Here is a 27,996-nt window from a genome sequence, read left to right as displayed (position 1 = left end):
TACGTGGGAAGCACAGTAGTTTATCCAGCTGTTGAAATCCTGTCTCATCTTTCCTTCAAAGCAATAAAAGCTAATAGCGCATTTTCAATTAAACAGGCAATAGCCATTCATAATCATCCTCTCTGCTCACTCTTGCTGTGGCTTTCAATCTCCAGGCTCTCCACCATCCTGGGCTGGACCCAAGTGCCTGTCTTTCAATTACTGTTGGACCTCTGCCAGGATCCTGATGTGCACTGAGCAATCGGCCGCTCATCCAGTCCCATTTAAAGCCCTCACACACCCGCTAGGTCCCTCGGATAATGGGAGCAAAGTCCCCTTGTAAAGAAAGGAACGCATTCTGCTGATTTAGATGAATTGCCTTCTTGCCTCTTGAGGAAGAGCTCCATTGCTGAGCAGGGTGAAGGACACTTGTTCCAGCAGGTAGGTTCACATCTGTCCTGGTCAGGGAGTATCTGTACAGGTAAAACAGGCATCCCTTCCCTGCCACCCCCACACACTCACACCACACACCAGGGTGCAAGTGCCACTTCGCCCAGCCTGTGCTGGGGTGGGGGTGGGGGGGTGGTGCTGCTGCATGTGGCTGTGATGAAGACAGTTTTCTCTGTGACCTTATACCTTTATAAGGACAATGAGACCAGCCCTGGGGCCATCTTTTCCAGGCTTAGTGACACGTGTGTTTTCAAAGTGAGAAGTTTTGATAGGGACTTTTGATTATAGAAACGTGGACTTGGGAGCATCTTTGAAAGTCATCGAATCCAGTGGTTCTCAACTGGGAATGATTTTGCCCTCAGGGGACATTTGGGGGTATGGGTGCTACTGGAATCTAGTGGGCAGAGGCCAGGGATGCTGCTAATGGTCTCTAATGTTACAGGGCAGTCCCCTCAACATATAATTGCCAGACCCAGAATGTCAGTGGTGCCACAGTTGAGAGGCCTTGATCTAATTAATCCATCCTTGGCCAAGACGGGGTCTACAGACCAGCAGCCTCAAGCAGAAAGTGCACACGCTTGTTAAATAGAGGGTTTTGGCCTCTACCCCAGACCTACATCAGAACCTACATTGCAACAAGACCTGTTAAAGTTTAGGAATCACTGCTCTACATGATCTCCAATCTCTAGCCTAGTGCCAAGAGGGATCTGATAGCAAAAGTCAAATCTCCTACAAAAATGTAGACAGTTTTGTCCAAATAGCCAGTTCTTTCTAACAAATTCAAAGTGTTTTTTTAAGGAATGATATAGCCCAGTGGTTGGCAAACTCATTAGTCAACAGAGCCAAATATCAGCAGTACAACGATTGAAATTTATTTTGAGAGCCAAATTTTTTAAACTTAAACTATATAGGTAAGTACATTGTTATTAACTTAATTAGGGTACTCCTAAGGCTTAGGAAGAGCCACACTCAAGGGGCCAAAGAGCCACATGTGGCTCACGAGCCACAGTTTGCCAACCACGGATTTAGCCTAATGGAGATAGATTATATATATATATATATATATATATATATATATATATATATATATATATATATATATATAATCAGTCATCTGTGTGAAGACAGATGCCACCATAATTTTGATTTTGTTTTTTAATCTTTATTCTTGAAAGTATTACATATGTCCCCTTTTTCCCCCCATTGACCCTTCTAGCCTGTCCCCATGCCTTCACCACCCTATTGTCTATGTCCAATAATTTTGATTTTTAATCTCAAAATAAGAAGATCCCACAAACATTTCAATTGCATGTTCCAGTGCTGTGAAGCTCCCATAAGGCTCTTGGTCTGAGTAGCTGCTCGTCAGTTACAGAGGGTGCAGCCTTGAAACCCTCCACTCACTCTCCCACCCCCTGTTATTTCCTAAGTATCAGAATAACCTGCCCAGAAAGTGGCTTCACAAGGAAGTTGCCAAGCACAGTGCTGGACAATTAGTAAATATGATCTTCCCTCGGTATCTGCAGGGGATTGGTTCCGGGAGCCCCGCAGATACCAAAACCTGCCAATTCTCAAGTCCTTTATATAAAATGGCATAGTATTTGCATATAACTTGTGCATATCTTCCTGTATACTTTAAATCATCTCTAGATTACTTATAATACCTAATACAATATAAATGCTATGTAAATAATTGTTATATGTGTAGTTTAGGGGATGATGACAAGAAAACAGTCTATAATGTTCAGTACAAATGAACCCAGCAACCATCGTAGGTCTAGCAACAATGCAACTTTTTTTCTGAATATTTTCAATCCAATCATGGTTGGTTAAATTTGGGAAGGAAGGAAGGAAGGAAGGAAGGAAGGAAGGAAGGAAGGAAGGAAGGAAGGAAGGAAGGAAGGAAGGAAGGAGGGAGGGAGGGAGGGAGGGGGGAGGGAGGGAGGGAGGAAGGAAGGAGGGAGGGAGGGAGGAAGCAACGAAGGAAGGAAGGAAGGAAGGAAGGAAGGAAGGAAGGAAGGAAGGAAGGAAGGAAGGAAGGAAGGAAGGAAAGGAGGAGAGAGAGAGGTCACCTCCACAAGACACTCGGGACTAGAACTGTAAGTCCAGGAGAATGAAGCTCCCTGAGGTACAACTCTCATGGCGGTCAGCCTGACCATTGTAAGGGCGGCGGAGGAAAGCAGTGAGATACCAGAGCCCGTCAACTCCCACCAGTCCCCTCTCCGGCTTCAGAATCGCTTCCAGATGTTCTTCTACCTGAAAGTCATCAGTTCGAAGCCTTTGCTTTCTCCTTCTCTACCCACAACAACACATCACTTCCGGAATAATAATCTCCCTGACTGGCCAAGAGTTCATGGTCTAGCAAGAATTTGGACCTGCCCCCTGAGCTGTCTGCCCTCTCTTGATTGCCTTTCTTTGCCCATTGAAACCCAAGGGTTGTTCCGTTTCAGCAGAAGAACTCTCACCACAATTATGCCTATTACTGTGCTGATAAAGCACCTGGCCCATGTGTCTGGTGCTTATCTTATTATTCTTCACCACTTCCCAGTGAGCTCCATAACAGGAAAAGGAGGCTCAAAGGGTACAGTGATTTGCTGGCAGAGTCAGGACCAAAACTCCAAGTCCCTGATGCCAGTGTTCCCTGCGCCAGAACAAACAGCAGTGGCTCATAGAGCTGCTGAAGAGATGATAAGGCAGAAAAAGAGAGCTCCCCTTTTCTTAGTAATATTAAAACTAACATGTTTAACTAATTTATTTGTATTTCACATTGTCCCTTAAATAACTTCAGTGGAAAGTGGAAGGTGTGTGGAAAAAAGAAAACCAGGCCAGGAATATAAAATAGAGGCAAGAAGTGGGACTGAGACAAAAATGTGTATAATTAAAGACCCAGATATTTATCCACAGGAAAGCACACATTTGGATCTTTAGTTGTCAATGAAAAAGAAACTCAGTTTTCAATAGATGACTAAGACAATTGCTGAAGGAAAACATAAGTGGTCTTGAAACGGAGATAGGACATGAACTTCTCCTTAGGGTCCCTAAAGAATGGTCATTTTGACAACAAGCTTCCAGTAGACCTCATATCAAAAAGCCAAGGGTGGCATATGGAAGGGCAATTCAATAAAGCAGTTCTACAAAGGGCACCACCACACAGTCTGGCACATATCCCTGCAGGTCTGGTTCATTTCAGGTGTAGACCTGAATCACCAAACAGGACCACCACCCCTGTTCCTGGTTGGGTGGAGGATCATGATTAATCTACACTGCTCATACCAATGCCAGGCTTCTGGCCAGTGAGGACTTCAGGTACGGGCATGTGACCCAATTCTGTCCAGTAAAACCCAAGAGAAAGGCTGCTGGGAGATTCCAGAAAAGTTTCCTGTTCATCTGGAATAGCTGCCATTGGCCTGATCCCAGACTGAGGGGGAAGTTCTCCAAGATGCCTGCAGAGCCAGGAGATGCAGAGAAGTGGGGCCGAGCCCTGAGAACCACCAGACCCTCTGTCTGGACTCCTTTTGATGCAAGAAAATAAATGTCCTCATTGTTTAAGTCTGTTTCAGTCTAGGTCTCTGTCACCTGTAGCCCAAAGTAACCAAATTAATAAGATCAGTAGCAGAGAAACAAAGATTTAGCAAGACTGGATCACCTCCCTGTCCATGGCTCCGTAGTCCTCCTCTCCCTGATTATCCCATCGAGTCATTTCTGTCTCGTTTATATTTCCAGAATCCTTCTTCTTCCTTCTCTTTTCATGAACCCTACTTTTGTTTTTAGTCTCCCCACCACTTCCTTGAAATATTACAATGGTTCCCTATCTCCAAGCTGCCTCTGTCCAGGTCATTCTGTAAATAGCTGCCTTTGTGTTCTAAGATGTGAATATGACCATGCTGTGTCCTGGTTTTTTAGAAAAGCTGACTCCTTATTAATAGCTTTAAGGAAATAGGCAACATCTTCCATTCTGCCCTTGGCTTCCTTACCTCCTCACACAGAGCCCTCATGCCCCACACAGCTGTGCCACTGGGTGCCTGGCCACTTTTCCTTCTCTTGAAAGTATATGTAATGTAAATGTTACTTCTCCTGAACAGAAATTCCTGACTCATGAGTCTGTGCTAGGTGCTCCTCTGATAGGCCACCAATGCATTTGGACTTCCCCATCTTAGCACATGGCACTGTGTGTAATCTTCTGTTTACTTGGGCTTGCATAAATAATAGGTAACCCAGTAAAACTTTGGCAGGGCTATAGGCCATCATGGTCATTGAATTTGTGACTTTGGATGTGAACTCATTTACTTTAAGTCATGCTATTTGAGTAGCTCATAGTTCCTTGGGCAGCTATGAGACACACCTTATCGTTAATGAGTGGTAACTAACCCAGAAAGTTTTCACCATTTTTGGTAATTTGGGAAAGCATGATTCTGTGATCAAGGCCAGAGGAACACTTCTGAAATCAATACATTCTGTTCTGGCATCTCTCCTGTCTTTCTACCCTATCACAAAGCAAACAAGGAAGCTAGGAGAAGCAAACCTGGGTCCTTGTAAAATTGAACCACCCATACTAAAGCGGTCACAAGTTGACCAAAAGTTGACAGAAATCTCCCTCTGGTCCTCTTACTCTTTACACTAGCACATGCTGGCCAAACCCTAGTGCCATGCCCTGTGCTGCATTATGAGGAACCCTCATGACAATACCATGTCATCAGTGTTGAAACAAAACAATTTATACAGCACCAAGGGAGAGTTGAGCCAACTTAACAAAGGCAGACATTTCAAAGTAGAGGAGGGTATTTCGGGCAGAAAGAGCAGCCTGTGTTCTTATAAGGATCTAGGAAACACAGTTGTGTTTGGGAAACTTCACACATGGAGTTTGAGATGATAGGAACCAGTGCTGGAAACAAAGTTGGCGTTGAGTTGAAGGTTCTTATGTGCCTACTAGTGGCCTAGTGCACTGATTTGTGCACATTGAAAGGAAATTAATTAGAAGAAATATTTTAATATAAGGCTTCCTCCTCTCTGGTTCCGGGGTGCGACACCCGAGAACCGCTGCTGCCAAGTCACCACAGCGTGGCAGCTCCTGCGTTGAGCATCTGCCCCCTGGTGGTCAGTGCACATCATAGGTACTGGCCGGTCAGCCAGTTGGACGATCACTTAGCCTTTATTATATATATAGAGTCCCGGTGCACAAATTCATGCATGGGTGAGGTTCGGCCAGCCCACCCCAATTGGGGCCATCAGGCTGGGCAGCTGGGGGGAGGGGATGCTGGAGGTTGGTAGGCCGGCCCCGTCCCCAATCTGGGTGAGAGGGCCAATTGGGGGTGGGGCCAGCCAGGGGGAGGGGCCACAGGCAGTTGGCCGGCCAGCCCCGCCCCCATCAAAGTGAGGTGGGATGATGGGGGCAGGGCCGGACAGGGGAAGGGGCCGAGAGTGGTTCGCCAGCTGGCCCTGCCCCCTGGTCGAACTCCCAGTCAAGGGGACAATTTGCATATTAGCCTTTTATTATATAGGATTGGAATTTGGAATTTATCCCGTGAGAAGTCCCAGAAGGTCTTGTTAGGTGGTGGGTGGATGGGGAAGAGGGAGACATGACCAGCTCTGAGGTCTGAAACATAACTTGAGTAGCAGATCAAAGGAGGGATTGGAGAGGGGCTGTGGGCTGGATCCATCATGACTTTCAAATAATTTTACCTGAGTCATTTTATGGAATGGATTAGTTGTAATAACCATCCAAAAAGACGTTATGGTCATCTAAAAAGTAAAATACTTCTGTTCTAGAGTTTATTTTCAGACTAACTGACCCCTGAGTATGCCTTTTAGGATTCTAGAGAGCTCTCATCCTGTAAACTGACTATCAGATGAAGAAATAGTCCAGCTTTATGATTGAAAATGAAATCTGAGGCCTAAGCTTTACACTTGAAAAGAAGGTCTTGAATTGAGTGACTGAAATGTTACAGCAAATGTAACACTGTTAAGTATCAAAACAGAGGGTTCAAAGGTCAGTGAAACTGAACTGGAGGCTACCAGTTGCAGAGTATTCACTTGGTCCCCTGACCAGGCAATTCTGTCTTCAAGAGGTTCCCTAGTTCAACTATTGTAATAGACAGTGCATCAAGGAAAATTCATTTTTCAAGTATTTTATTTAGAGTCCTTGCTCTCCCAAGATCTGCTGTTTATTCAAGATGTAACTGCTTAAATAGATGACTAAAATAGATATTTATTACCCCATCTCCACTATTATTCACCAACTCCCCCACCACCACCACATACATCCACATACAGCCCCCCTACAACTTAGTCACATGCTCACACCCAGCTGCAAGGGAGGCTGGGAAATGTAGTCTTTATTCCGGGCAGCAGTGTGCCCGAGGAAGAGGGGAAGTCACTGGGTACTATCCACTGCCTTTGCCAGGTCATTTACATTTTTTTATGGACCTTTCTCACTTTCCTTCAAATTTCAATTCCACCAGCACCTCCTGAGGGCCTGGAATGTGCCAGGGTTCTGTGAGGTATTTTGCACAGAGTCTCATGTATTTCTTAAAATTACACGTGAACTGCAAGAGATATTAACCCCATTTTTATTTGTTCGCATCTGTACTCTCAGAGCCTATGCAAGCGCCTGGCATGTAATTGCCCTTCAATAAAGGTGTGAGGTCTAAAAAAGAAAGTTAACCTCGTGCACATTTCTTTGGCATGGCTATCCTGGAAGCCTACAGCAGAATTTCTAGAAGTCATCATACTGCACACTTACAATGGGAGAATTTTGTTGTGTGTAAATTTGGCAGCAGTAAAGCTGGGGTGAGGGTGGGGGAGGACAATGACCTCTTTTGAGGAGTCCAACTGGCCATTCTAACAGTCCTTGCCCTCCATGTGCTCACCTGGAAGATGGAGGTGGTAGCTCCCGCCCCACAGGCAGCTCATGTGAGAGTCTGTGAAGCCACCTGCCCTAGCACCTGGCCCAGGTGGACTCTCAAAAGACATCACCATCTCCTCCCTAAGAAGTTTTCAGATTGTTTGGACCAGTGCACATTTATAAATGTTTCTCTGTCTATGCACCTGGTTCACCTTCATTTACACCTGTTTGGAGAGTGGCATTTTCTGTCTGCTCTCCATCTCTCGAGAACAGGGCAGAGGTGTGGCCCACATAGAAACTCCAGTCAGGCAGCTCTCCGGGGACACTTGGGACTGGATCACCATCCACAGGGCTACTCAATCTCTGCCAGCCAGCTCTCCTGATCATAACTTGCTGCTAGTCCCAAGGGTGAAATGTCATCTGCCCCTCCTGGTTCCTAACATGGTGCTAAAATCAAAACAGGGCCCCATAAACACGGGGAGATTAACTGAACACAGCGAGAATATCCTACATAAGAAATACTACCTACCCACACAGCTAACACAAAAATATTTAATATCAGGAGAAGACCTGGAAGTCTGTCTTCACAATGACATGGTCAACTGCAGAGGCCAAAGGAGGGAGGTGTGGTCCACATGGTTCCAGGCAGGTGATGCCCTTTGTTCAAGTTCACAACCAGATGTATGAATCTCATTAATATAATGTTGGATGAAGGAGGCCAGACACGGAGAGTATGTATCGTATGATCCATCTGTATGCAGTTCAAAATTCACCTTTGGTATTAGCAGGTAGAAGAGTGGTCACTTTGGGGTGGGGTAGTGATGAGAGGGGGCACAGGCATGCTTCTGGGAATGTGGGGCTGTTTATTTTTATTTAGGTGATGGTTATGTGGATGCACTCATGTGGGTGAAAATTCCTCAAGCTTATGATCTGGTTAGAATCTCAGGCACAATTTTTTTAACTCGTGGATTTTTAAAATTGAGATATAATGCACATACATTCAATTCACCCTCTAAAATAAGTAATTCAGTAGTTAGTATATTTATTGAACAACTATCACCATGATCTAATTCCAGAACATTTCCATCCCTCCAAAAAGAAACCCTGTACCCATTAACAGTCACTCCCAACTCCTCTCCTCCCTGTTCCTGGCAGCTGTTAATCTATTTACTCTCTCTATGGAGTTGTCTATTCTGGACATTTATTTAAATGGATTTATACACTATGTGGTCTTTTGTATCTGGCTTCCTTCACCTAGCATAACGTTTTCAAGGTTCATCCATGTTGTAGCCTATGTCATTACTTCACTCCTTGGTATGGCTGAGTAATATTCCACTGCCTGGATAGACCACATTTTGTTTATCCTTTACCAGGTGATGGACACTTGGGTTGTTTCACTTTTGGTCTTTTGTGAATGATGCTGCTGTGCATATTTGAGCACAAGTGTTTGTGTTTTCAGTTCTCTCCTGATTTAACTAGTAGTAGAATTGCTGGATGCCTGTTGAGTAGATGTGTCTAGGGCAGACATCCTTGCCTTGTTTCTGATCTTAGGAGAAAGGTAGTCTTTATCAAACTGAAGGAGTTCCCTGCTATTTCTAGTTTGTTGAGTGTTTTTAACCTGAAAAGATGTTGGGTTTTGTTTAATGCTTTTTCTGTGTCTATTGGAACGATTATGTGGTTTTGTCCTTTAGTCCATTAGTATGGCATGTTATGTTGATTTTTCTAAGTTAAACCTTGCATTTTGGGATAAATCCGACTTAGTTATGTCATATAATGCTTTTTCTATGTTGGTAGATTCAATTTGTTAGTATTTTGTTGAGAAATTCCTTCTATTCATAAGGCATGCTGACCTTTTCTTGCAATGATTTTAGTTTTGGCAGTAGGGAAATGCTGGCCTCATACAACGAATTGCAAAGTGTTTCCTCCTCTTACATTTTTTCAAAGGGTTTATAAAGGTTTGGCATTAATTCTTCTTTAAGTGTTTGGTAGAATTTACTCACGAGGTTATCTGGACTTAGGCTTTTCTTTGGGGGAAGATTTTTATTTACTAATTCAACCTTTTCATTTGTTATAAGTCTATGCAGATTTTTTTTTAAATCAGTAGCAGCATTTTGTGTCTTTCTAGAAATTTGTCCTTTTCATTGAGATTATCAAACTGGTTCTCATAAAATTGTATGTTATTTCTGTATAATCCTTTTAATTTCTGTAAGGTCAATAGTGATGCTCTCTCTCTTTTATTCTTTTTTATTATTGACTAGAGGCCTAATGCACAAAATTTGTGCAAGAATAGACCTTCCTCCCTCCCCCCTCCCCCCCACCCTCCTGCTACCGGCACCAGCTTCCCTCTGGCACCTATTTTGTATTGAACTTTGTTGGTTTTCTTCTTCATATATTTTGGAACTCCATTATTACAGGTGCGTACATTTATAATTGTTATATGTATGTTCCTAATGTATTGAGCCTCTTCTCATCATGAAGTGTCCCTCTTTGCCTCTAGAAATAGTTCTTGTCATAAAACTTATTTTGTCTGATATTTACATAGCAACTTGGGCTTTCTTATATTGTTTCCATTCTCCAAGACATATATTCTTTTCATTTTTCACTCTGAAGCTACTCGTGATTTTAATCTAAAATGTGTCCTTTGTAGACAAAATACAGAAGGATCCTGTTTTTAAAATTCAATCTGACCATCTCTGGTCTTTGATTGGAGTGTTGATATTCAGTTCCCATTAATGTGCTTATTGATATGATTGGATTTCCATCTGCCATTTTGCTTTTGTTTTCTGTATATCTCATGTCCTTTTTTGTTCCTCTTTCTAATCATCACTGCCTTCTTTCATGTTAAACAAATCTATATATATAAAAGCCCAGCAACGGTTATGGTAGAACGACCAGAACGACTGGTCGCTATGACACGCACTGACCACCAGGGGCAGATGCTCAACGCAGGAGCTGCCCCCTGGTGGTCAGGTTCAGCCAGAAGCTGGGTGAGCGCAGCAGCAGTGGCGGGAGCCTCTCCTGCCTCCGCAGCAGCCATACATCCCCTGAGGGCTCCGGGACTGCGAAAGGGCGCAGGCTGGGCTGAGGGTCCCCCCCGCCCCAGTGCATGATTTTCATGCACCGGACCTCTAGTATGTTATAACATATCATTGTAACTCCTGTTGATTTTTTAACTACGTATTTTAAATTATTTTCTAAGAGGTTGCTTTAGAAATTGCAACAGACACAATACTGACAATGCCAGTAAAACATAGTGCCTCAGTGGTTGAGTGTTGACCTATGAACCAGGAGGTCACAGTTCAATTCCTGGTTAGGGCACATGCCCAGGTTGTGGGCTGGAGCGATCCCCAGTGTGGGGCACTCAGGAGGCAGCCGATCAATGATTCTCTCTCATCATTGATGTTTCTATCGCTCTCCCTCTCCCTTCCTCTCTGAAATCAATAAAAGAAATCGATTTTTTTAAAAAGAAAGGTCACTCATTGGTGTGCATAGCCTGTCCCACAAGACTGGAAATCTTATGAGAGGAAGAGCTTCTCATTTTTAATAGGATACACATGATAGGTGCTCAGTAAATACGTTTGAACAAAAGAATTAATTCTCCTCAGAATATTTTCTCTTTGCACTGTGCTGTAAAATCTGTATTTCCTCAGGTCACCCTGAAAAATGACATAAAACACATTCACAAGGTTAGAGACCCTATTTGATGGTTTAAGAGTCAGGAAGTTTGAGACAAAATGTTCTGATCTCCCGAAGTTATCTGACAGCCTCTTGTGTCCATCTCTGAGCACACAGCCTTCTCTGAGGTGTGTCACTGGAAAGTGTAGCTAGTGTATAAGTAACCTGTGTATCCTCGGCCTGTGCCCAGGTACATCCATGCACGTGCGAAGGGTTACAAGTCACCCAGTCCTCCCGGCCCCCCCCCCCTCTGGTCCTGACTGTACTCTCAGAGGCTCTTCACCTGCCTGCGCCCGTGCCCACTCCTTCCCCTGCTCCCTGCCCAGGTAGAGTCCAGGGGTCACAGAGCTTATCTGATGAAGCACAGCAAACCATCACTCACTGAGTCTAAGATGTGTGTTCCCATGTAAACATCTCTGAAATCAGATGTCTCCTATAGCCAATAAGAAAGCCTGTGTCTTCTTTACACCAATAGTGAACTTACAGAAAGTGAAACTACAGAAGCAATCCCATTTACCATTGCACCAAAAAAATTAAAATACCTAGGAATAAACTTAACTAAGGAGGTAAAAGACTTATATTCTGAAAACTACAGGACACTGAAAAAAGAGATAGAGGAAGACATAAACAGATGGAAGAATATACCGTGTTCATGGATTGGTAGAATCAACATCATCAAAATGTCCATACTACCCAAAGCAATTTATAGATTCAATGCAATCCCCATTAAATTACCAACGGCATTTTTCACAAATCTAGAACGAATGTTCCAAAAATTCATCTGGAATAAAAAAAGACCCCGAATAGCTGCAGCAATCCTGAGAAAGAACAAAGTAGGTGGGATCTCAATACCAGATATCAAACTGTATTACAAAGCCACTGTTCTTAAAACAGCTTGGTACTGGCACAAGAACAGACATATAGATCAATGGAATAGAATAGAGACCCCAGAAATCGACCCAAACCACTATGCCCAATTAATATTCGACAAAGGAGGCAAGAGCATACAATGGAGTCAAGACAGTCTTTTCAATAAATGGTGTTGGGAAAATTGGACAGATACATGCAAAAGGATGAAACTAGATCACCAACTCACACCATACACAAAAATAAACTCAAAATGGATAAAAGACTTAAATGTAAGACGGGAAACCATAAAAATACTAGAGGAATCCACAGGCAGCGAAATCGCAAACATATGCCGAAGAAGTTTCTTCTCTGATAATGCTCCTAGGGCAATGGAAACTAAAGAGAAAATAAACAAATGGGACTACATCAAAATAAAAAGCTTTTGCACAGCAAAGGAAACCATCAACAAAACAACAAGAAGACCCACTACATGGGAGAACATATTTGCCAATGATACCACCGATAAGGGTTTAATTTCCAACATTTACAGGGATCTCATGAAACTTAACAAAAGGAAGATAAACAATCCAATAAAAAAATGGGCAACGGACCTAGATAGACACCTTTTGAAAGAGGACATACAGAAGGCCGAAAGACATATGAAAACCTGCTCAAAGTCACTAATTATACGAGAGATGCACATCAAAACGACAATGCGTTATCATCTCACACCTGTCAGAATGGCTATCATCAACAAATCAACAAACAACAAGTGTTGGAGAGGATGTGGAGAAAAAGGAACCCTTCTGCACTGCTGGTGGGAATGCAGACTGGTGCAGCCACTGTGGAGAACAGTATGGAGCTACCTCAAAAAACTAAAAATGGAACTCCCATTTGACCCAGTGATCCCACTACTAGGAATATATCCCAAGAAACCAGAAATGCCAATCAGAAAGGATATATGCACCCCTATGTTCATAGCAGCACAATTCACCATAGCTAAGATTTGGAAACAGCCTAGGTGCCCATCAGCAGATGAGTGGATTAGAAAACTGTGGTACATATACACAATGGAATACTATGCTGCGGTAAAAAAAAAGGAACTCTTGCCTTTTGCAACAGCATGGATGGAACTGGAGAGCATTATGCTAAGTGAAATAAGCCAGTCAGAGAAAGATAAATACCCATGATCTCACTCATTTGTGGCTTATAGAGAACAACATAGACTGATGAAAAGGGACAGACCCAAAGACTGAGAAACAGAGATCAGGCTATCAATCCCCAGAAGGAAAGTAGGGGAGGGCGCGGGTAAGGGGAAGAGATCAACCGAAGGACTTGTATACATGTATATAAGCCAAACCAATGGACATGGACAACAGGGGGATGGGAGCATGAGTTTGTGTGTTGGGGGGTGGTTGGGGGTTAATGGGGGGGATGAGGACACATTTGTAATACCTTAACTAATAATAATAATAATAAAAAATTCATACAATAAAAAGAAAAAAAAAGAAAAAGAAAGCCTGTGTCATCAGTTAGCTGTGGGTTTTTCTTCCTTAGTAATGCATGCAGCTGCTCCTGATAGTTGGCATCTTAGATTTGGTGAAATCCAGTCGGCAAAAGGACAGGCAGAAGGTCAGTTCCTCCAAAAACTGATGCTCAGCTCAATTCAGATTCTACACACTCGGGTCTCTGGATATTCGTGTCACTCAACTAATGATAATTCTTCAAAACAGTACCGATAGAGCTCTTATTATAGATTTTCATGCACTGGGCCACACACCGAACATAGACTGCCTCTCCTCTTTATAACAACCAAGAAGGTAATTTTCTGGTTACAGAACAGAGAAACTAAGGGTTAGAGAGATGAGGTAACCAGGCCTTGCTTATGTGCTCCCCTTCCAGCCAAACGTACCATTTGTCTGCCCTTCTCTATCTTATTTAAAAACATTTTCCTGAGGCCCAAGTGTACACCTGGGCTCCCCCTTTAGTCCTCCCACCAGAGTTCTCCCTTCCTCAGCCTTAGTCATATATTATTGCAGCAAGTAATGACTAATTTATCACCTGTCCTGAGGTTACCAGCTGAGAGCCGAATTTGAGGACACACGTAGCTACAGCTGTGTGCTGTGCACAACTCATTAACATTCGGTGTGGGCTGCATCTCAGGGGGCGGGCAGGGGTAGGGGGGGCGGGTGGGAGCAGAGGGCAGCCGGTAGGCGCAGAGCAAATGCCCGAGGATGAGCAGGAGGAAGGAAGAAGCAGGCAGATGATCGCAGAGCCGCACCTGGCTGCGGAGGGATTCTAACCTGAGTGAGTGGGCAAACCACTGGCCAGTTGCCTATAAAATGCGGCACAGGCAGTCCCCATCCGGAGGTGCCCGCAGCAATCTTGGAAACAGATCCTCTAAAGAAGCAATGACGTTAAATATTCTCCTTATGTTTATGAGATTTTTTCCCCCACATTCAATACATTTGGCCCATTACTTTCATACACTGCTGAGGAGAGAAAAGTATTTCTGGAAGGCAACGTGGCGATGTGTTTAGAGAGAGCCTAAAATTGTTTCCGTACCCTCTGACCAAGAAATTCCAATTTCTAGGAATTTATACTAGGAAAGCGTTGGAGAGACACACAACTATTTCAGTACTAGAGTCTTCATTGCAGTGTTAAAAAAAAGCCCCAATCAGAAACCAACTTACAGGCCCAAATAAAAGGGAAAAATGTAAATTATTTATGGTATCTACTTAAAATGAAATTCCGCCATTAAAAACAATAATAATTTAAGACTCCATGGGCAAGCGTCCAGGAGATAAGGTTGAGTGAAAATAGAAGGTTATAAACAACATGCATGATACGATCCAGTGTCGCTGAGTTTATTAATTTATGTACAAAGAAAAAGTCTGCAGAAAAGTACAATAAATATTAGTTTTAACTATATATAGATTTTTTGGACACAGTTTTAAGAACTTTCCAACAACTTTTATAGTGAAGATGTATTACTTTTACATTCAGAGGGTAAAAAAGAAAAAAGATATAAAAAAAATTGTCTCCTTGATTTTGTTGATAACATGGGAGTAACTTTCTTATCTTCAGGAAGAATGTTAGCTCTTCTTGGTGAGTAGGTTTAAAGAAACTATGATTAAAACAAAAATTCCCCAGTACATTCACTGCAGAGAGCAAAGATTACTTACTAAATGACTGAGGTAGGGAGGGTTAAAGCATATCTAATCTCTGCAGATCCAGTCTGTTCTCACTAAAGGACACACGGTGATCTTAGGACACACTCTCCTGGACGATGAGAAAGCATTATTAGTCTGTTTTACAGATAAGAAAACTTTCCTGCAGAGAATTACTTCTTTTCCTCTGGGCTTGCTTGCTCAATAAAATCAGTGAACTTATTCTTTGAGTTGCTGGCCACTGTGTTGGCCCTGTTGCTTGTCGGTCAGCTTTTAGAAAGTAGGACCCCCAAAGTGATGCGACACTAATGTTTGTCCTAGAAAACCTTATTTTCAGAGATCCAGTAGCACATTCAGTTCATTGAAGCTGCTTTTCTCATCTAATCGCAGATTCTTGCATGTGTGGACGAAAGGGGCCACATGCTGACCTGACAAGCTCAGGGGAGGCCTGCATGGCAGTCTTGCAGACTCGGAGACCTAAAGTAACCACAAAGGATGGTCTGAAATTAAACTTTAACTAAAAGAAGTTATGGTGGGCAGTTGGTCAACCTTTACCTTAACTGAGCCTATCTGTCTTTTTGCATCTATGATAACATACCCTTGAAATGTCTGGGTAACTTGTGACTTCCCTTTATCTGGAGCCCCTGGGGCATAACCAAATGTGCTGGGCACCAGGACAGATACCACAGATTCCTTCATCATCATGTTAATTGTTCCTGCACCCACCTAAGTATGTGTCCATCATTTTACTTTTTCCCTGCTTTGCTTATCCCTCCTCCTTAATCTATAACCAATGAATTTCATGTAACCCACCTACGTTCCTCCTTTGATTGCAATGTATAAATGCAGATGTAACCCCACCATTCTCCAGAGCATTATCTCAATCTGTTGAGGTTCTGCTTCCCGGCATATGTCGAGAGTTTGGCTCAAATAAACTCACAAAAATTCTTTACAGGTTTCAATGGTGTTTTTTTTTTTTTTTTTTACGTTAACACATGAAAGGGAAAGTATGCTTTCTGATTTCATATTGTCCCCACTAAAGTGATACAGTTCACCTTGTTCAAAGAATATTTTTCAGGCAATATTGTCCCCATGAACCCTACAGGAGCTATGAATGAATGAAATGTATTCACCAAAAGATAACTGGGAAATTCTGGTAAAGGGACCAGTGGGGAGCACTGAATATATTTAAAAATAAAATTAAGACTAAAACAAATGTGGGGGGAAAAATCTAACAGGTCGTAGTGTAAATGTTTTGAGCCTTGAGAAGCTAGAAAGGACACAACTGATAAAACTCGCTGGGGAAAGAGGGATGGGATGGGGGTGGAGAGGAGAGTAGGTTTGTTGGTTGCCTCATCTATACTAGCTGGGAGTCAAAAACATTCCTTCCAACTGACAAATCAAGTAAAAGTACAAACACAAACACCAAGAAAGAGAACTCCCTTAAGTTGGGTGGCAAAGAGGAGGAAAGGAATTCAAGAGGAAGAGAAATATTTTCATGTTATTTCTCATAGTAGGGAACACTTGATAATATCTAAAGAAATGGCTAATTAAGGGTATTACATAAGATTATAATTATAAACTGATCACTTGTGCAAAAATACAAGTCTTCTTCCCTAAATGTCAGGAAAAACTAAGTTCCCAAAATACAAAGATCTAAAATTCAACAAACTGCACATTAGAATGGACAGATTTTGTTGTATAAATTATATCTCTATAAAATTAAAACTGCAAAGAAATTGACCATGTAATGAAAAGTCTTAAACTATGAAAACATAAAATATGAAATGAAATAATACGACAGAACTGAAATCAAACATCCATAAATGGATTAACTCACCTATTAAATAAAAGTGTTTCAGTTTGGCTCATAAAGCAAATCTCAACTCTATGCTGTTTGCAGGAGACATGTGCAAAACAAAGTGATTTAGAAAGACGGGAAATAAAAGGATGAGCAAAGTGTCTCTCTTCAGTCCAGCTTCTATTAAATGATCCTCATCCATCACCCTCAACAATAAGATTGGATGCTTATTTTACTTTATATATATGCTATCTTAATTAAGCTTCCTGTGAGAAAGGTAATTTTATTACTCTTTTACAAAAAGGGAACCCATACATGAACCTTGATGGTGACTTACTCAAGTTCACATAGCTACCATTTAATTGAGCAGGAATCAGTCCTCGGTTTTCAGATTTACTCATTCCATGCATTTCCTCAACACTGTGTTTTCTCAGGAAGAACTAAGAGGGAGCAGGTTGTAGGTATACTTATGCAAATTATTCTCTCTTTATAAGAAACTAGAGGCCTGATGCATGAAATTCATGCAAGAGTAGGCCTTTCTTCTCCCGGCTGCCAGCACCAGCTTCCCTCTGGCACCCGGAATCCAGGCTTTCCTCCAGCATCCGGGACTCAGGCTTCCCTCGCAGCCCCCGCTTCATCCAGAAGATTGTCCGGAAGGATGTCTGGTCTAATTAGCATATTACACTTTTATTATTACCCATAGTGCTTCCAATTGTGAGTGCTTCCTTGTTTTATGGGACTCCTGGGACTATACATTTTATATGCCCTAAATCCCCACAACATCACCATCAGTTAAGTATCATTATCTGCATTTTTTCATTTTTGTTAAGCCACCTGACCAATTATACACAAGATAAGCAGCAAAACTGAGATCTCAAATCAGGTACGTCTGACTCCAGAGCTTAAGGGATTTCCAGTGTGTCACTAACAGGGACATTAGTAAAATTTGGGGCTAGGAGGGTATAAAAGAACTTAAACTGAACCAGCAATCCTTAAACATTTTTTATACTTTGCAAAGGCTGGCTTTATGGGCCAACAACCCATACAGTCACCCAGGGTCACGAGCTCAGAAGGGCGCTGTACTCATTTAATACTCTGTGTCACCATCTTGAAACTCCTAATAATATTATCCTTGCATTTATGTTTTGTAAGTGAAGTTTGATGAAACACTGGAGCATGAGCAGTGGCGATATGCTCATAAGTATCGTCTGCTGTCCTTCCCCGCTGCCCCATTGGCCTATTGCGTTCACAGTGGTCCATGAGATCCCAATGGACCTGTGATGTGTGTGAGTTCAGCAAGATCCAGAGCGAGTGCAAGGCAAAGAGTTATATCTACAACTTAGTAAGCAGGGCCACTGACGTCCGTGAGAGATCACACTTTCCATTCCAACTACCTAGAACTTGCTTCCAATGCAGAAAGAAGGCAATGATTTTCCAAGAAACACAGCCAAGGGAGACAACCAAGATGGTGGCATAGGTAAACACCTGAACTTGCTGCCGCACACAACCACATTAAAACTACAACTAAAAGACAAAACGAATAGCATCCAGAACCATGGGAAGACTGGCTGAGTGGAAATTCTACAACTAGAAGGAAAGAGAAAAGCGTATTGAGTCCGGTAGGAGGTGCAGAGGTGTGGAAGTGTGGAGGTATGGAGGCGCGTGCGAAAGGGGCTGGCAGCTGGGTACACTGCTATCTTTTTCAATTGGGAGGGAGAAACATGCTCCTGAATCCAGTTCTGAAATCCAGTTCCAGGTGAGAATCTGGTGACCCAGACTCATACAGAGAGAAACTGTCCTGTCTGTCATCAGGCCAGAACGTGAGGGCGGCTTTCTCACAGAGGTGCTTGCAGCGTTCATTGTTCCTGACCAGGGCTGTGGGACACAGACCCCGGGACCTCTCCGAGGGAAAGCAGACTGGCAGCCACTGTGGTTTGCTCTGCCCTGGTGATTCTCTGAGACCCCGCCCCACCCAATTTACAACCCGACCCAAGCTGTACGCAGAGGCTTTTGCATACCAATGGCCTGGCCTTTCTCTGCCAAAAAACCTGTCAAACTGTAGCTTGGTCAGAGAACCCCAGAACTTCTAAAAGTAGGCCTAAGGCTCGTCAGCAGCCTGCATTACTTCACAGTTGCGTCTCATCTGGGCATCTCCAAACCCCAAACAAAGAGGAGGAATCTGCAGATCTCTCTGTAGCTCCTGCTGGGTGGCCTCAGGAAGTGGCTGACTTTGCACCTCCTTGGAGAGCCAAGAACCAGTCTCCCCAGTGGTCAGAGTGAGACCATCAAGATTACAAATCTTCACATCCATAAGAGACACACTCAGGGGGCAGACTCAGTGAGCACCAAAGCCCCACTGAAGCAAGTCCTGCCCCATAAGGGTGTCTCCAGCACAGAAGTTCTCCCACTGTAGACACACCTGATTCTCACAGCCAATTGACCTGGAGGTCAGTTCACCCCAGTGATACCAACAACAATCAAGGCTTAACTACAACAAGACTGCACAAAGCCCACAAAGGGGTGCACCAAGAGCGTCCACCTCAGGTGACTGGGGAAGCTGAGCCACTGGGCCCTATAGGACACCTAGCACAGAAAGCCACTCCATCAACACAGGGAAGCAGCCAAAATGCGGAGACAAAGAAACAGGTCACAAATGACAGAAATGGAGGAAAGCAAACTACTGGATAAAGTTCAAAACCACGGTTATAAGGTTATTCAAGAATCTTTAAGAAACCTCCGAGAAATATAGTGAGACCTTCAGGGATATGAAAAAGGACCAACTAGAAATTAAGCATACACTGACTGAAATAAAGAATAATATACAGAGATCCAACAGCAGACTAGAGGATCGCAAGAATCAAGTCAAAGATTTGAAATATGAAGAAGCAAAAAACACCCAACCAGAAAAGCAAAAGGAAAAAAGAATAAAAATTATGAAGATAGTGTAAGGAGCCTCTGGGAAAACTTCAAGTGTACCAACATCCAAATTATAGGGGTGCCAGAAGAAGAGAGGGAGCAGGATATTGAAAACCTATTTGAAGAAATAATGACAGAAAACTTCCCCTACCTGGTGAAAGAAATAGACTTATAAGTCCAGGAAGCGCAGAGAACCCCAAACAAAAGGAATCCAAAGAGGACCACACCAAGACACATCATAATAAAAAATGCCAAGGGCAAAAGACAAAGAGAGAATATTAAAAGCAGCAAGAGAAAAACAGTTAGTTACCTACAAGGGAGTACCCAAACGACTGTCAGCTCATTTCTCAACAGAAACTATGCAGGCCAGAAGGGAGTGGCAAGAAATATTTAAAGTGATGAATAGCAAGAACCTACAACCAAGATTACTCTACCCAGCAAAGCTATCATTTAGAATTGAAGGTCAGATAAAAAACTTCACAGATAAGAAAAAGCTAAAGGGGTTCATCACCACCAAACCAGTATTATATGAAATGCTGAAGGGTTTTCTTTAAGAAGAGGAAGAAGAAAAAGGTAAAGATACAAATTATGAACAACAAAGTGACAACAAATACATATCTATCAACAAGTGAATCTAAAAATCAAGTGAATAAAAAATCTAACGAACAGAATTAACTGGTGAATAGAATAGAATCAGGGGCATAGAAAGGGAGTGGACTGACAATTCTCGGGGGAAAGGGGTGTGGGGGTGCGGGAAAAGATTGGACAAAAATTGTACACCTATGGACAAGGACAGTGGGGGCGGTAAGGGCAGAGGGTGGGATGGGAACCGGGTGGAGGGGAGCTATGGGGGGGAAAAGAGGAACAACTGTAATAACCTGAACAATAAAGATTTATTAAAAAAAAAAAACAGAAAAAAGAAACACAGCCAAGGAACTCTCTCATATCATCCCGCATACTTGTATTCTTACTTTCTGTTAGCCCTTCCCTTATACTGAAAATGATGACATAGAAGGAAAAAGGAAGATAGGGCAACTCAGTTCCTTTTCCTTTCTGATCTCCTTACTCATCAGTAAACCAAAGTTCAAGAGTCTTGGTAGAATATGTGTGTGGCAAGAATTGAAATAAAAACAGTAAGTTAGTTTCTCCCAGTGTTTCCACTATTCTGGTGAGAACAAAGCACCCATGCATGTGTGAGCTATGGAATATGAATTATACAATTTTGATGATTTTGAATATGGGTTATATGTACTTATACTTGCATTTAAACAAGCATCATAGAATACAAAGATGAACAGTAAAATTGAGGCTAATAATTTACATTTTTTCTTTACTCAAAATGACATTAAATAGCAAATGAACAGTATGACAAGTCAATAGAGAAACTGGAGGAAAGAAAAAGCTATGTATTTTAGCACCTTCAATGGCACATTTGTCCTGCTTTTTGAACAAGAGGCAGGCCTCTGTTTTCATTTTACACTGGACCCACATCCACAAATTAAGTAGCCAGACCTGAATGAAGTGCACACACACACACACACACACACACACACACTTGCAAATGTGTAAACATGAGCTTTTGATGAGCAACTGTCCAGTTTATCAATATGCTTATATTGTAAATATTTTGGGATTTGGAAATTTCAGGAGCATCTCCAGTTTCAAAGAAAGATCAGTTCATCAGTACAACTCAATTCCAGTCACACAGTTTTGACCAAGGATGATTTTTCCTTGCCATGGACTGACTCTGAGACCATATCCATAATGCCAGATGTGGCAACCTCTCTCACGTTTCACTGAGGTGAAATATGTTCTACCAATGACCTTGCCCAAAGGAGGAGAGGGTCTTAGAGGCTGACCAGCAACAGTAAAAAAGAAAATAGACCCATAAGTGTGGTAGATTGATGAATGGCCTTCCCAAGGATAGGCCCTAATCCCTGGACCTTGTAAATGTTAAGTATATGGAAACAGGCTCCTTGTGGGTGTGATTAGGTTAAGATGGGCCTGGTTTATAGGGGAAGCCCTAAATGCAATCACATAAATACACTAATAAAAGAGAACGATGCAAATTGACCATACCTTCATGACACCCACCAGCCAATCAGGAGTGTGTATGCAAATTAACCCAACAAAGATGGCAGGTTAATTTGCGTTCCACACTGCCCCAGCCGCTCCAGGCCTCTGGGCAACATGGGAAGGCGGAAAGGTGGCTCCGGTCTGGAATGAAGGAGGAAAGGTGGCTCCGAGCTGGAATGAAGGCAGAAAGGCGGCTCCGGACGGAGCAAAGGTGGTGCCGGCAGCCAGGGGAAGGAAGGCCCATTCTTGCATGAATCTTCGTGCATTGGTCCTCTAGTATCCTTATAAAAAGGGGCAGAGAGAGAGTTGAGGACACACAGAAGAGAAGGTGATGTGAAGACAGAGACAGAGATTGGATTGCAAGGCAAGGACTCCTGGAGCCACCAGAGTTAGAAGAGGAAGAAAGGATTCTGCCCTAGAGCCTCCAGGAGCATGGCCCTGTTGACGCTTTGGTTTCAGACTTCTAGTCTCCAAAACTGTGAGAGAATAAATTTCGATTGTTTTAAGCCACTGCGTTGTGGTAATTAACCTACTCTTTCAAAGAAAAACAAACAAACAAAGGAAAAACAAAACAAAGCCTTGCCATAAGGTAGAAAATTAAGACTGTAAGGGCAGCCTGGCCAGTGTGGCTCAGTGGTTGAGCATCGACCTATGAACCAGGAGGTCACGGTTCCATTCCCAGTGAGGGCACATGCCCGGATTGCGGCTCAGTCCCCAGTATAGGGCGTGCAGGAAGCAGCCAATCAGTGATTCTCTTTTTTTCATTGATGTTTCTATCTCTCTCTCCCCCTCTCCCTTCCTCTCTCTGAAATCAATAAAATTATTTTTTTTTAAAAGACTGTAAGGACAGTTTCTCACATTCAGCAGAGTTAAAGGAAATTCTTTAAAGGCTTTAAGAAGACTGAAAAACCTAATTAACCATAGTCTTGCCTCCTCTCTTCCTGCCCAAGTCCATGGACTACATGTAGCAGAAGCTGAGAATCAAAACCCAATTTTATGCAGTCATATTAATCTATCCTTGATAACGTGTCGTCACAATGAAAGACTCCAAAACATTTATAAAAGCACATTGGTATTTTGGAAGGACATAGTTTTTATAAAGAACACATTTTCATAAATAATTTTGTGACCATGGGATTTGTATAATCATCAGCAAGACACGTGTATCATGACCCTTGTAACAAAATAGCACCACCTCTCACATTACTCATTTACAACCTTACATACAGTTTTCTCCCTGCTTGATACGTAATGTTGCAGCTTTGGGAAGCTGATTCATACAGCAATTGTGAGTGCGTTGTACCCTTGTTAGGTTCATATCATTCACTTTCTGTTTTCCTTTTCAAGAAATAAATTTACACAACAAAGTCTAAGCAGATATTAGAGAACAATACTAAATATAGTAGGTCTTTATAGATACGTGTATAATTTAATGTGAATAACAGATTTTATATCATTTGAAACAAAACATAAAGGAAGCAGAAAAACATATGGTCTTAAGATAATCTGATACATAAAAACTGTGTAATTGGTATTTATAATGATATAAATCATGTAGAATGATAAAAATCAGCTCTCTGGACGGGGGACAGTCCTGAGTAGTATTTGCCAATTTCTTTGGTGTAAATGCCCCTACCATGGCTGATATCAAGCTACCCATCTGAAGTCTAAAGGTGGAGTTGAGAAGAGATACGCACAATCAGTTCAGGGTCCAGCCCAGGGCACCACTGCTGCTCACACTCCAGAGCTGCCACCCTCAGCCTCTCTGTTCCGAGGGAAGGCCCATTGAGGACATCCGTCTACCTGCCCACGTGCAGGGGAAACCCATGCCAGATGCCTGCAATTGACTACCTATTCCTTCATTCTTTTAAGGGACAAAAAAAGAAGGCTCGCCAAACGGAGGAAGAAATCCAGCAACTTAAAGGAGGAGCCTCTGGATGAGTGAACAAGACCCTGGATGGGGGCTGGGATGATTTAGAGACAGGAGGGGATTTGATTTTGAAATTTCAATATGTATCTTCAGCGAGATTCAAGAAGACATTCCACTTTTAAATGTAATAAAAAGAGCTCTTAGAATTTAAAAAGAATACTTTTTGCTAAATAAGAATTTAAGGATGAAAGATAAAGAAATCTCCCAGAGTACTGAGGCAATGTAATATAAAAGAGAAAATTTATTTTATAGTACATAAATGTCTAAATTGTCACCATCTATCAAAAATATATAATTTAGATGTCATATCTTCAAAATATTTTTCCTTTAAAATAATTTTAGACTTCTGGGAAAATTGCTAAAATAATACAGAGAGTTCCCATATACTATTACCCCATTTCCCCTAATGTTAACATCTGATATAACCAATAGGGGCCCAGTGCACAAATTCATGCACATTGAAAGGAACTGTGGGCCGAGAGGCTGTGGTAGGCCCAGGGGCAGGTCTCGACCCATTCTCCATGCCCCCACCCAACCCCTCCGACGAAGCACCCCCCCGCCCCCATCCCCTGCCTACCAGTAGCCCATTCCCACCTCTGCCACTCCCACGTGCTGACAGCACTGGCCCTGCTCACACCCACTGACAGTGCAGAGCAATTGGGGCAGGCGCCAGCAGCAGGTGCAAGTGGGGCCAGTGCTGTCAGTGGGTATGAGCAGCGGCTGCTGCCCCAGTTGCCCCTCAGGAGCAGGGGGAGGTGGAGAAGCCCTCAGGGGCAATCAGGGCCGGCTGCCGCCGCTCACACCCACTGATGGCGCTGAGTGATTGGGACCAGCACCAGGCAGCAGCAGCAGGTGTGAGCAGCGGCTCTGGTACTGACTGCAGGTGCAAGCAGCAGCTCTGGTCCTGGCTGCAGGTGCGAGTGGGGCCGGCGCTGGCAGTGGGTGCGAGCACTGGGTGGGAATGCAGTGTGCGGGAGCAAAGAATTTTCAGTAACCACCAGAGGCTCACCCCAATGACAGTGACCAGCACCCTGCCTTGCTCTGGCACCCCTGCTCACAATGCCTGCCATAGTCCACACACGCCCCCTGGTGGTCAGCGCACGTCAAAGCGGCCGGCTGTTTGGTTGTTCCGGTTGTTCTGCTGTTTGGCCTATTTGCATATTAGCCTTTTATTATGTAGGATTGTAGAGTGACATCAGGACATCAGCAATGATACAAGACTATTAATTAAAACTATAGACCTATTGGAATTTCACTGGCTTTTCACTAACACCCGTTTTCTGTCCCGGGATCGCACATTGCATTCAGTCATCTGAGCCTACAGCCTCCTCTCATCGATGGCAGTTCCTCAGTCCTCCTTGTTCTCCAGAGCCTCCACATTTTTGAAGCACGCTGGTCACTTATTGTGTAACATGTCACTCAGTTTGGTTTTGTCTGATGTTTTCTCATGATAAAGTCATGCATTCTTTGCAAGAATTCTACAGAAGTGATGTCCTGCTCATCTCAGTGCATCATATTGGGGGTTCATGATGTTGACATGTCTTCTTGGTGCATGTTGACCTTGATCACGTGGTCAAGGTGGTATGTGTGGCATTGCTCCACTGTGCAGTTACTGCTTTTCCTTTTGTAATAAATGCCCTGGGGAGGCATTTTAAAGCTAAAACTAGAAGCAGAGTTTTTTGGTTGCTCATTTCTATTGGCTACCAATTTCTTAACATTCCCAGAGGGTTTCTAAGGTGGTTAGGTAATGACTCCAATAATAACAAAGGATCTAACTTGTAAATATTCATATCACAATTTTTAAATATTCCCCAGTTTCTCCCTTACTTCTTTCCTAGTGAGATGTGTACTCCTTCTAACCACATGAGGAAAGTAATGAAGTGTTGGTCCTCCGCATTTGAAGGCCTATGTATACTTAGGACTTTTATGTAAAATTTCCTGGGGCCAAGAGAAAGAGGCTGACAACTCCATGGTTGGTTACATTAAGAGTTTAACCTATGAGGTGCATCCTGGGCGGTGCCAAAACCATGTAGATATCCCCTGCACCGGGTGGCAGGTGCTAAGGGGTTCTATAGGACAGTCAGGGTGGATGGGCACACTGGGTGTGAGCCCCCTCAGATCAGGGGGAAATGCCTTATATACTTCCCCACATCAATGTCTCTCTCTCTCTCTCTCTCTCTCTCTCTCTCTCTCTCTCTCTCTCTCTCTTCTCCCCCCCCCCCCCACCTCCCATCCCTTCCTTCATTTTCTCTAAATCAATGAAAATAATATCCTCAGGTGAGGATTAACAAAGAAAAAAACAGAGTTTGGTCAGATACAAATATACGTAGCTAAAGTCTAAAGAGGAAACCTGGTACATCCGTGCATGCCTCCCATGCTGCCAGCAAGGTGCTCCGCAGAGCAGTCCCAGCAGCCGTGTGCAGAAATGGTATGAGTCACGAAACCCAACAAGAATCTTTGAATCAATATGAGCTGATTGCTGATTCTCTTTTCCTGGAACCTGTTTTCCAAATGACCCTTAGTGTACCCTCAGACCTCAAATTCTTCCTCCCCCATCCCAGGCCACTTCGCAGAATCTCCGGCTCTTCTCAAATAGGTAGCAGTGGGACCCACTTTTTTTGTTGTTGTTTATTTCTGTTTTGATTCCAGTTGCTTTATTAGCAAAACTTCTACTCAATTTTTTTCTGAGACCAAATTGAAAGGTCTTTACAGCCAAGAAATCTGAGGGACAGGGCTGGAGAAAATGATACTCTTATCCAGGGGTCCTCAAACTACGGCCTGCGGGCCACATGCAAATACAAATATTGTATTTGTTCCCGTTTTGTTTTTTTTACTTCAAAATAAGATATGTGCAGTGTGCATAGGAATTTGTTCATAGTTTGTTTTTAAACTATAGTCCGGCCCTCCAACAGTCTGAGGGACAGTGAACTGGCCCCCTGTTTAAAAAGTTTGAGGACCCCTGCTTATCACTCCAAAAAGCTCACAAGCTACCTTCCCTGGTAGCATTCTTACTGAAATAAACTCTGTGAAACCTCTGTCCATGCCTTTGGGAAAAGATAATAATGAAAGGTCTAAGGTTGAATGATCTTAATGCAACCATTTTGTGCTGATCTCATCGTTATCACTAACATTCACTTCTTCCCCAGTAGTTTTTAGAGGACAGTCCTCTGAGGCCAAGTGACAGTTTTGTGTACCCAGGACCAGCTTGCCAGTTCTGCACATTCACGTTCCACATATGGGGCACTTGGCGATGTATAGTGGGGTCACTGATGCCCCACCCCACCACTGCCCCAGACCTGTCCTCCTGGAACCTGAGAACCTGACCTTACTTGGAAAAAGAGGCTTTGCCGATGGAGTTAAGGATCTTGAGGTGAGATCCTCCTGGATTTAGGGTGGGCCCTAAATCTAATGACAAGTGCCCTAAGGAGACACAGAGCAGAAGAGGAAATGAAGACAGAGACAGAAATTGGAGTGATGCAGCCACAAGCCAAGGACACTTGGAGCCACCAGAAGCTGGAAGAGGCAGGGAAGGGTCTTCCCCTTGAGCCTTCAGTGGGAGTGCACTGTCACCATCTTGATTTCAGACCTCTGGCCTCTAGGGTGTGAGAGAATAAATATCTGTATGTTGAGCCGCCAATTTGTGGTCATTTGTTCATGGCAGCCTCAGGAAGTCAGCACACAGAGGGCTGAGGGGAAGGGAGGAATAAATAGAGGCTGACATGGTGTTACTCACTCGAGACAGGTGAGTAGGTGGAAGCACCACGTCCAAGGTACTCCCTACATACACCACAGACAAGGGTGCATCCGGTGAGAGCACCGCCTCATACTCCAGAAAACCCTGGGAATTCCAGTGGGCTCGAGGGATTGGCCGATGGGCTCAGGGTCAGCAGAGCTGTCTCTGTACCCTCAGTTTTTGTTCTTCATTTTTGCTTCTCCATCTTGAGTAACATGCTTCTTCTTGTCATGCTTAAAAAATAACAACTATAAGCTCTGTGAATGCAGAGCTGGGACAGACAAGAACAAGACAATATGAGCCTCTGTGGTCATGATTCAAATCATAAACAATTACCTTCCAACAGTGACAGCACAATACTGTCGCTAACACAATACTTCGCCTTTGGAGGTGATAAATAGTGGCTGAATGAAGATAAGGCAAGAGAGTAAGCAGCTAGAAAAATTACTTGGCAGGTAGAATGGGGAAACTGAGACAGCTGAACAAACTGGCTGAGCAGTTTATAGCAGATACAGAAGGTCACTTCCCTAGAGATAACATTTAGGCCTCAATTGTATTTCAGCTCCAGGCCCAGAAAAG

General features: G+C 43.2%; 1 protein-coding gene and 1 long non-coding RNA gene across 3 annotated transcripts in view; both read left to right on the top strand.

Moving 5' to 3' along the window:
• Nucleotides 1-27,996, top strand: part of SLC15A1 (solute carrier family 15 member 1) — an 88,417-nt gene that overhangs the window by 10,269 nt on the left and 50,152 nt on the right. The window lies entirely within an intron of this gene.
• LOC132226405 (uncharacterized) lies at nt 311-26,928 on the top strand. 2 transcript variants are annotated; one of them, XR_009451044.1, is made up of 3 exons: nt 311-420; nt 7,830-7,998; nt 26,834-26,928. It is a non-coding gene; the product is annotated as an uncharacterized LOC132226405 (long non-coding RNA). The 2 variants fall into 2 exon arrangements; XR_009451043.1 differs by lacking the exon at nt 26,834-26,928 and adding an exon at nt 15,352-15,495.

This window comes from Myotis daubentonii, chromosome 2, assembly GCF_963259705.1.
Source record: "Myotis daubentonii chromosome 2, mMyoDau2.1, whole genome shotgun sequence".
Taxonomy (NCBI): domain Eukaryota; kingdom Metazoa; phylum Chordata; class Mammalia; order Chiroptera; family Vespertilionidae; genus Myotis; species Myotis daubentonii.
Note: the sequence above shows the minus strand (reverse complement) of the source record. Positions and strands in the feature narration are given on the sequence as shown.